Raw genomic sequence first — 11158 nt, 5'->3', positions numbered from 1 at the left:
ACTGCTGGGCAGAGTATACAAATTCTGGAGCTAGATGCCAAGATTTGAATTCTGATTCTACCACAATCTGCTGTTTGATCTCAGACATGTTATTTCAGCTTTCTATGCATTAGTTTTCTCCACTATAGTACAGGAATAATGACAGTACCTAATAACAGATTGCCGTAGATAATATGAGTATAAATAAAATGTATCACATGGAATTTTGTTGGGGATTCTCCCTGCCCTTCCCCCAGCCCTGGGGCAGTGTAGGAAGGAGCCCCTCCCACCTTCCGGCCTTAACCGGAAGAGAAGCAAGCAGTTCCCGCCTCTTGGCTCAGCCACGTGTCTAATGGCGGAGGCCTGGCCCTTGGGGGATTGTGATCCTTGCCCATAGAGGAAGTTCGTGACATCACCGTGACGGACACAGTCTTTGGCCTATGACTGACCCTTTGGCCAGTCCCCCTCCTTTCCCGCCATTACCATTATATAACCCCCCCCAATTAAATTCTGTGAGACTCGTTCAATCCTCAGACTGTCTCCCCGAGCCTTCCTTTCTGTGCCGACCTCTGACATGTGAGAGGGGACGGGGGGGGGGGGGCGGGGGGAAGGTTTTCGGCAACTCTCTTCTTGGCTAAATGCAATCCACAAGAGCACATTTTGCCTTCTGCGGGCAGGAGACAAAGTCGAGTGCTCTTTCATAATTTGGGGTTCAGGCATTTTCCCCGGGAGATAGGGGGAAAATGGGGGTCCCAGAGATCCCAACATCTGGCGCCCAGCGTGGGGCAGGAATGCATGGCCGGGAATTTTGGGGTCCAGTGACCCCACAGCTTATGCTGAGTAAGTGGGTTTTCAGAGGGGGTCGTGCCCATCCAGGTGGGGCAGAAGCACAGAGAGAGAAGCGGATTTTTTGCCGCCCTCGGGGGAATGGGCCCGTGCAGCTTTGTGAGTCCCGCAACGCGGCTTCACACCGAGCTGGGGGGAGCGTGGCACCTGCCGTGGAGACGCAGCAGGGGAGCGCTGGGGATGGCGGCGGGATCCCTTGCCCACCTGGCGTTTCCAGGTCCCGATCTGCAAACGGGTTGCAGGGCTTACGCTGAGAGCGATTGGGCTCTGCGCGGCCATGGGCCGGGGGCTCCGCTTGGGTTCACGAGTGGCAGTGGCGTGCCAGTGCCGGGAGCAAGAATTTCTGGGCTGGTGATACATGGGGCCTTGGCAGCTGTAGGTGGCGCTTAACGTGGCAGCATAGCGGGGTACATTGCATTGCGCACCCCCTCCACCCCCAAAGCGCGTGGCGGGCAGAGACTGCTTTATATTGGCTCCCTCCCCTTCTGCCTCTGAGGCCTGGGAAGGCTGGATAATATGCTTTAAAGGAAACAAAAGGGTTGTTGGTTTTTGTCAATGTTCGCTAGGCGGAGATTCGTTAACTCTGAGTTTGTGGGCTAAATTCTAAGCTTGGTTAACAGATAAAAGAGATTCCAAATTTTCCCGCCGCAGCTGGGCAGTGACTCAAGAGACAGACGGTCTCGCTGCAGCTGGGTGGGGCTAGCGCCTGCATCTGTGAACAACCTCCCCTCCCAACCCCGTGCCGCTGCAGCGCTTCTCTCTGTTAAACTCGTAGCTACAGGCAGGAAAAGCCTCAAATTATAAATTAAAATGGAATATTAAAAAGGGAAACAAAGAGTTTTAATACAGCAATAAGTAATTTGGTTGGATTTCCTATAATTACCAGTTCAAAAATACCATAAACTGGAGGAGTTTTTCTGGATGGATGGAAAGTTTGCTTATCTGGTGTGATTTAAAAAAAAAAATTGTCATGTTGGGAGTCACAGATTTGTCTTGGGATTGGGTGACTAGGAGAGGTTTCCTTTTTGTTTTTTATCAACCACATGGTTCTATTATGGGCAAATTAATACCATTTGCCACTGGAATTCCAGAAAACTTAAATGGCTAATCAAAAAGCAATTTTAAGAGCGCTCAGGGTTCATATGTGTGTCTGTGTGTCTATATGTCTGTCTGGTAAAATTTAAAAGTAGAACAAAATAGGTTTCAGCCCAATGTTCGGGTGCAGGCAAATATGTCTAAGAGAAACTCCATAAAGTTCAAATATGCAGCATGTGGTATAAGTACGGTGATGTAAAACCAATGTGTTATTCTTTATATTCAATGTGTTAAAAGTCAAGTGTATATCTAGTCCTGACAATTCTTTGGTATAAATTAAGATTTTACCTTCCCATTTTTCTCTCCTGTGTTCTCATAAACTCTCAAGATCAAGAAATTGGAATCATTTCATACAAATGTGACTATTAATCTAAATTTTCCTAACCCCAAATTAAATATTTTGCTTCCTAGGATGAAGGTCCAATGCATGTGCTAGCTGTCTGTTCCCAAGCTGCCTGATTTCACTACTAACGATTCCTTGGTCTCTCTCTCTCTCTCTCTCTCTCTCTCGCATTGGAAACTGCTCCAACAATTTATGAGTCTTGTGAGGATTTGGATAGTCCTTTCATAACAGTTACTCCAGGTTAAATCGTTATAGTTATGGTGGTGGCCACAGAGATACCCATGTGGATTGTGTAATTAAGAAAATCCTTTTACCCTGCTTAAACCAGAAGGGCATCAGCCTACAAAAAGCCAGAAATTCTGGGAGGATTTCAAATATCAACAAGTCTGTATAGAAATTTTTCAGGCAATCCAAAATGAGATGTGACAGTCTATCTAGAGATGCCGCGGCAGCCTTGCCCAGATCTCTCCATCGCATGGTATTTATGCCAATTTGGGATGAAAGACACAGCCACTGCTAAAACTGAAAATTCCAGACTGCTTTAACCTTTTTCCCCCAGTTGTCATTTATCTGTGTTCTCTTTCTCCTGCCAGTAAGATTAAATGGCGTGACTCAGGTTGATGGCACATAGATCTCATGTTCTCTAAGTGTTACAGCAAAACCTTAACAAGCAGTTTTTGGTCAGCTCTCAAAAAGTTACAAATGGATTATCTCTGTTGTTTTCCTTGTTGCTCAATTGGAGATAAAAAGGACTTGTATGACTAAGACTCCCTGGACACAGTTCAAAGCCTGCCCGGGCAAAAGAAAAATCTCTCTAAAACTCCACCTCCCAGTTAACTGGCAAAGAGCCAGATTGAGAGCTTGGCTCAAAAGAACCAGCAAAATGTTGAAAGAGCACCGTGGCTCAAGTGGTAGAGCAGCAGCCTCGAACAAAAGTGCTCAGGGACAGTGCTCAGGCCCCAAGTTCAAAACCTGTAAATGTGAATGGGAGCATGCTATCCCAACAACAAGCACTGGAAGTCCTGGGACTTAGCCAGTCCAGGAGACAGAAATGTGAAGAGGAGTGAGAGGAGAATGGTGTCACATCCAAAACGGAGTTGCCTTGTCTTGCCCTTTAAAACTAATCAGAGCCGAGTGTTCTTTCATAGTATGGAATTTGGGCATCTCCTCTGGAGAAGTGGGGAGAGGGGTCGTGAACCCCGACAGAATTTAGCCATAATGATGACTATCTTTGAAAAGAAAAGCACTCAGATTATTTGACCTAATGGCTTTGTATCAAATTGTTTAAAAAGACCAAGAAGGATATATGGCACACTTAGTTTAGAGGGAAACTGTTCAAACCAAGCTGTCAGTTTTTCTTCTGTATTTCATGAATATACTCCTAAGCCCTTGGCTCTCTGTACAATGATGTCTATGAAAACACTTCAATGTATGGGGCAAGAGTTTACTACCCTGTAGTCTATAAATGGATGGAATTTTTCCAGAGTTTTCCAAAGAATGAAGTTATATTAGCAAGTATCTATATGGAAATTGTAAATTGTAAAATAAAGCATACAATATGATTCCATATAGGTTAAAGATAAACATAAACTATATATTTCTTGTTGTTGTGAATCTGTTTGTATATAATATAAAATTTCTGTTTGTACATAATGTATTAAAAAGATCAAGAAAGATGAATACCACATTTAGTTTATTGTGCTTTTTTTGTATTTCCTTATTTTCTGAGAACTTAGTAACACATCCATATAATGATAGTTTAAAATGTATTGATGACTTTTTTTTGGCAGTCCTGGGGAATGAACTCAGGCCCCTGTCAGGAAAGTGCTCTACCACTTGAGCCATGTCTCTAGTTCTTTTTACCATTATTTTTAGATAGAGTCTTGTGGTTTTTGCCTGGCTCCTCAAAGTGAGATTTTTCCTACATATTCCACCTGAATATGTGCAATTAGAGACATATCATAGCCTCGCTCCTATTGTGTTTGTTGAGATAAGATCTCACTAACATTTGTTTAGACTAGCCTCAAATTGTAGTCTTCCCAATAACTGATTCCTGAGTAGCTGGGATTACAGGCATAAATCACCATGCATGGTCTATTACTTAATATTTTTTAAAGAGTGGGATGTCACTTCTGATTGTGGGGGAAATGCATTGATTTGAAAAACTAGTAATATAATGGCAATCATAATGGAGAATAGAGATAATGTTCTTTGTCAAAGAGGGCACATTTCATGCTTAACCTCATTATAGAAAGAAGATTGTTGTTACAGAATTTGTAGGCTCCTTTTCTATTCTCAATAGCCCTAAGACAAACAGGACATTTTCATTCAGTGGCCAAAGAGTACAGAGGGGAGCTAAGGATGTAAAGATGCTTTTGTCCTGAGCAGGCCTGGCATAAGAGTTTTCATTAGACCTAAGATAGGAAGGTGGAGGGTGGAATGGGATGGCTGTGGTCTTTAGGGGGCTGGCAGTCAGGAGCCAACCAAAAACAGGTGCTTGGAGCAGGTGGCCTCTGTCTCCCCGAGGGAGTAGCACCTGCTAGGTTGCAGAACTGAGAGAACAACCTACTGAGATGTTGTGGGAAGGTCCTGGTAACAGTTATTAATTTTACTTATTTTTTTCATTAACAAAAGTGGGGAATTTTTGGTAGCAACATTTTCTGTGTCCAGCAGAAAAATAACAGAGAATCTGAACATTCTTTTTGTTTTATTCCTTTCCAAAATTGTCCCAGGAGTTGGGTACTGGTGGCTCATGCCTATACTATCTAGCTACTCTGAAGGCTGAGATCTCAGGATCCCAGTTCCAAGCCAGATGTAGCAGACAGAACTGAGAGACTCTTCTCTCCAATTAACAAGCAAGAACTCAAAAGTGGAAGTATAGCTCAAGTTGTAGAGTTTTAGCCTTGAGTGAAAATGTCAAGCATGAGTGTAATGCCCTGAGATCATGTACAATACTGGCTGAGTTCAAGCCCAGTACTGGCACGTGCACGTGTGCACACACGCATACACTCACCACAGGAAATCATTTATATATGTTAAAAAATATAAGGAGAAGTTATTTTGACTGCTGTCAGGATTCCACTCTTTAGGGGAAAAAAATCCAGAGATCTTTTTCTTATTAATTTCTTATCGTATATTTTTCCTTAGCAGGAATCCCGTCTAAAAAGTCCTAAGTGTATTCATGCTTCAAAGTCATTGGCAGTGCTCCAAAGAGACTGAACAGCACTTCAAATATTATTTCAGAGCACTGAGGGGAAAGGGAAAAGTGAGATTGATTTCATTTTAAATGACTGGAGCAGGGCTCCTCATGGACTAAGTCTTGTTGGCTTGATTGCAGGAGCTTTTGTTTCCAATCAAGGAGAATCACCTGGATTCAAAAGTGAAATGAAATCTAGAGGGAAAGGAAATCCTCTAGCAGCAGCTGTTGCTGGGTGCCAGGCAGAGAGAGCCACGGAAGTGAGCAGCTGTGCCTCACCATGTGTACCTATATGAAAACCCAACTCAATTAGATCCTCCTTTGGGAATCAGTGGTCAAGGGGAATCTGAGAGAGGTCCACTGGAGGCCAAATCCCTGAGCCAGGGGAGGAAGCACTTCCTGGATCACAGGTCAGCAGGGTGTGGTCATGTTTAATCGGGGTACCTGAAAAGTGAGAAGAAGGAATTATGAGCTTCCCTGTGTCCATAGAAAATGCCACATGCTGAATGGGAGAAGGGGAGCTCTGTGGATAGCCATCAAACTTGGGGTATATCCATAAAGGGAAACCTAAAAATAAACCATCCTGAGGACCCTGTTTGGTGAGTAGGAAGTAATAGGATGTGTGTGGGTGGTGTGGGGAACAGAGGTAAAAACTCCACAGCCCATAGGCTAGGCCACTAAGAGCAAGGATTCAGAATAAAAGGCTTCCTCCCTAACCAGTGTCCTGGTGATTTGAGGCCTCTTGTTCCCCATAGAGATCATAAAGGCATCTTCCATGACCTGAGATGAAACACTGTCATTAAGCCACTCAATATTATTAGCTTAAGACTAGCTGTGTTAACGGAAACACTGGTTGAGTTCACTTTAACCAGATGGGGAGGGATCATGGTGATAAAGGCCTGGGGTTGAACCTTAGGATTAATTATGTTCTTCACGTGGGACATTTTTTTTACCTTGGATTTGTTTTCACCTTTGTTTGTTTTCTTGGATAGGCAATGGTTCTGTGGTTCAATCTACATGGTTCAATAAGCAGACCTTCTAGAATTCCATCTTTCCAGCCTCCAAACCATCGCCTGAGTAGCCAGATCTTGTCATATGACCTGTCAGAATCTCTGAAGAAATATACAAACATATGCAAATTATATCATTACCCTTTTTTATTTACTTTAGGACACTAAGAAGCTTCCTTTCTTAGACTTTCATAATTTTCCATTATATAGATACATAAGGATAGGTTTCTAGCCTTTTTGATTACCAACATAGTAGCCAGGAAAACCTTTATATGAGTATATACATACATACATGCATACATACATACATACATACATACACATACACACACATATATATACACACAAGTTTTCTATATAATAAATTTCAAACAGCAGAGCACAGGGCCACTGTTATGCTCAGATTTGGGGTCCCCCAAAACCACCAAGGAGCTGATTCCAATGCCAACGCACAGCAGTCTTTATTACAAGCTCGAGCCTGGGCTTACGATTGTCACCAATCGTGGTGGATCTGAATTGAGAGCCCCGACCCTTTAGTTAGCAGGGTTTATAAAGGTAAAAGCATAGCACAGATGGAGGGGCTTGGTGCAGGGGGTAGAGTAAGCAACAAAGGGGCAAGCGTGGCACAGATGTAGAAGGTTGACACAGAGGGTGGAGCAAGCAACAAAGAAGCAATCCATTTACAGAAGCAGAATTTTGGGGTCAGGTTAACCTAATAATCAAGATGGAGTCAACTCTAGTCCCCCCAACATTTCCTACAATGTCTCCCTAATCAAGATGGAGTCAGCTCTACAACACCACAAAGTCCATAAGAATTCTCAGTACTCTCACTCATAATGTGTCATTTTCCCAAGTAAAAATTTGTTATCTCCGGGTAGTTCTAAATTTTATTTTTTATTATGAGAGTAAATAATTTTCTTTATTTCACTCATCATTTTTTGGGCACTTAGGTTGATTTCCAATCTTTGTTATTGTGAATAGTGCTCTGATAAACATCTGTAAGTATTTCCTTTGTATGTTGATTTATATTCCTTCAAATTTATGCCTGAGTAGCATAGCAGTGTTGAAAGATAGTTTGTTGAGGAACCTCCATATTGTTTGCATTAATTTACATTCCTATTAAAACTGTGTAAGGGTTCCTTTTACCCTACATCCTCACCAGCATTTCTTGTTGTTTTTTGATGTTGGTCATTTTGACTGAGGTGAGGTAGAATCTAGTTTTCAATTATATTTACTTTAAGGATGTTGAGCACTTCTTAATGTATTTATTGATCACGTGTACTTCTGAGAATGGCCTGTTTAATCCATTTTTCCCATTTATTGTGTTATTTGTCCTTTTGATGTTTAATTATTTTTATTTTTATTATTTTATTTTTTTGTGCCAGAACTGGAACTTGAATTCAGGGTCTTATATTTTTGTTTGGCTTTTTTTTTTCTTCAATATGGTTCTCTATCATTTGAGCCACACTACTCCCCCCCTTTTTTATTTTCTATTTATTGCCAAAGTGATGTACAGAGAAGTTACAGTTTCATACGTTAGGCCTTGGGTATATTTCTTGTACTGTTTGTTACCTCCTCCCTCATTCCCCCCTTCCCCCTCCTCCTCTCCCTCTACCCCATGAGTTGTTCAGTTCAGTTCGTTTACACCAAATGGTTTTGCAAGTATTGTTTTTGGAGTTGTTTGTCTTTTTATCCTTTGTCTCTCGATTTTGATATGCCCTGTCACTTTCCTAGTTCTATACTAGTATATACAGTTTCCAATGTACTCAGGTAAGATACAGTGATAGTGCGGGTACAACCACAAGAAGGGGAAACAAGAGGATCATCAACAATAGAAGCTATGATTTCACACGGCATGTTGAAAGTAATTACAACAATGATATAACAGTCGTGTCCATAACATGGAGTTCATTTCATTTAGCCTCATGGTATGCATTCATAAGGGCATAGCTATTAGGCTCTTGTAATCCTCTGCTGTGACTAGCCTAAACCTGTGCTAATTATTCTCTATGAGGGAGACCATAGAGTCCATGTTTCTTTGGGTCTGGCTCACTTCACTTAGTATAATTTTTTCCAAGTCCTTCCATTTCCTTACGAATGGGGCAATGTCATTTCTGATAGAGGCATAAAATTCCATTGTGTATATGTACCACATTTTCCTGATCCATTTGTCTACTGAGGGGCATCTGGGTTGGTTCCATATTTTAGCTATGACAAATTGTGCTGTGATGAACATTGTTGTGCTGGTGGCTTTAGTGTGTTCTTGTTTGTGGTCTTTTGGGTAGATGCCCAAAAGTGGGGCTGCTGGGTCATACGGGAGCTCTCTATTTAGCCTTCTGAGGAATCACCATACCGTTTTCCAGAGTGGCTGAACCAGTTTATATTCCCACCAACAATGAAGTAGGGTTCCCTTTTGGCCACATCTCCTCCAACATTTATTATTGTTAGTTTTCTTGATAATGGCCATTTTAACTGGGGTGAGGTAGAATCTCAATGTTGCTTTGATTTGCATTTCTTTTATGAGACATTGAACACCTTTTCATGTGTTTATTGGCCATTCTTATCTCTTCTTCAGATATGTCTCTCTTTAGGTCTTTATCCAATTTGTTAATTAATTGGGTTAAGATATGGTGTAAACCCAGATGCCCCTCAGTGGATTTGATTGGATCAAGAAAATGTGGCATATATAACAATGGAATTCTATGCTCCAATCAGAAAGAATGGCATTGCCCCATTTGTAAGGAAATGGAAAGACTTGGAAAAAATTATATTAAGCAAAGTAAGATAGACCCATATGTGCCTATAAAGCTATAAGTAAACCCAACAGATAGTAGTAAAAGACCAAAAAAATTATACTTGGATATGATTAATTAACCAGGACTCTAGATGTACACACAGTGAGACCAAAGGAGGATATTCTTAGGTGAGGATCACAAAGACTCAATAGCTATGTTCACATAATCATATAAAATGGTATTTATCAAAATGAACTCCAAGAAATGGAAACAAGAGGGTTTCTATTGCACTGTTTGTGGTTCTTTTTATTTCTCTTTTGTCCTTGTTTGTGATTTTTGTACCCTGTGCCTTCTATGATTTTTTTTTTTTGTCTTCTAATTAGGGGAGGGGAAGGGAGGAAGCACAGAAATGGTGGTACAAAGGGTAAATCAATTCAGGAGTGATACCCACTAGATATTATGCTGGAAATAGACTTTACAACTTGGGGGAGGGGGTCAGGAGGGGAAATACTGGGAGAAAATAAAGGAGGAGGTGACACTGTTCAAAAACAAATGTACTCTTTACCTGACTTATGTAACTGTAACCCCTCTGTATATCACCTTCACAACATAAAAAAAGAGGAAAATGTAAATACAGAGTACCAGAATCACTGAGACACAGCAGAGGCAGTATAACAGGGAAGTTCAAAGCTTTGTCTACATTTTTAAAAGGACAGCTCTCCAATAAATGACTTAATAAAGCTCTTAGAAAAATAAGGACAAACCAAACTCGAAATTAGTAGATGGAAAGAAATAATAAAGATTACAACAGAAACTAATGGAATGAAACAAAAAAATTAATTATTTGAAAACATTAACCAGACTGACAAACTTTTAGCCAAAATAATCAAGAGGAGGGAGAGCACTCAAAATTAATTAGTATAAGAGATGCAAAAATGAAAATACCACAGCAAATACTAATATATTCAAAGAATAATTGAATACTTCAATTTTAAAAAGCCAGAGAACAAGCTGGGTGCCAGAAGATCTTGCTTGTAATCCTAGCTACTGAGAAGGCTGACATCTGAGGATATTATTTCAAAGCCAGCCCAGGCAGGAAAGTTTATGAGATTCTTATCTCTAAGTAACCACCAAAAAGCCAGACGTGGAGCTATTGTGGTAGAGTACTAGCCTTGAGTGAAAAAGCTAAAGGAGAGCACCTGGGCCCTGAGTTTAGTCTCTAGTACTGGCAAACAACCCCTCCCCTCCCCTCTCCCCCCCCCCCCCCCCCGCGCTTAAAAAAAAGCCCTGGAAAATATAGAAGAAAGGGATATACTTCGGATACACTTCTAAATTTCCCGTGGCCTACCAACAGTGAACAAGAGAATATAACCATTTAAGTAGATCTAAACAAAGATGACACTGAGGGGCTAGGAATATGGCCTAGTGGTAGAGCGGCTAGCCTCGTACAGATGAAGCCCTGGGTTCAATTCCCCAGCACCACATATACAGAAAACGGCCAGAGAGTGGCGCTGTGGCTCAAGTGGTAGAGTGCTGTGGCTCAAGTGGTAGAGTGCTAGCCTTGAGCAAAAAGAAGCCAGGACAGTGCTCAGGCCCTGAGCCCAAGGCCCAGGACTGGGAAAAAAAAATAATAATAAAATAAAAATAAAGAAGACACTGAAGCATCATAGTCTCCCAACAAAGAGGACCTCTTTCTTTCTTTCTTTCTTTCTTTCTTTCTTTCTTTCTTTCTTTCTTTCTTTCTTCTTTCTTTCTTTCTTTCTTTTTCTTCCTTCCTTCCTCCCTTCCTCCCTTCCTTCCTTCCTTCCTTCCCTCCCAACCTCCGTCCCTCCTTTCTTTCTTTCTTTCTTTCTTTCTTTCTTTCTTTCTTTCTTTCTTTCTTTCTTTCTTTCTTTCTTTCTTTCTTTCTTTCCTTCCTTCCTTCCTTCCTTCTTTCCTTCCCTCCCAACCTCCC

The sequence above is a fragment of the Perognathus longimembris genome, chromosome 1 (assembly GCF_023159225.1).
Source record: "Perognathus longimembris pacificus isolate PPM17 chromosome 1, ASM2315922v1, whole genome shotgun sequence".
NCBI lineage: Eukaryota > Metazoa > Chordata > Mammalia > Rodentia > Heteromyidae > Perognathus > Perognathus longimembris.
The sequence above is the reverse complement of the archived record's forward strand: the minus strand, read 5'-3'. Positions refer to the sequence as shown.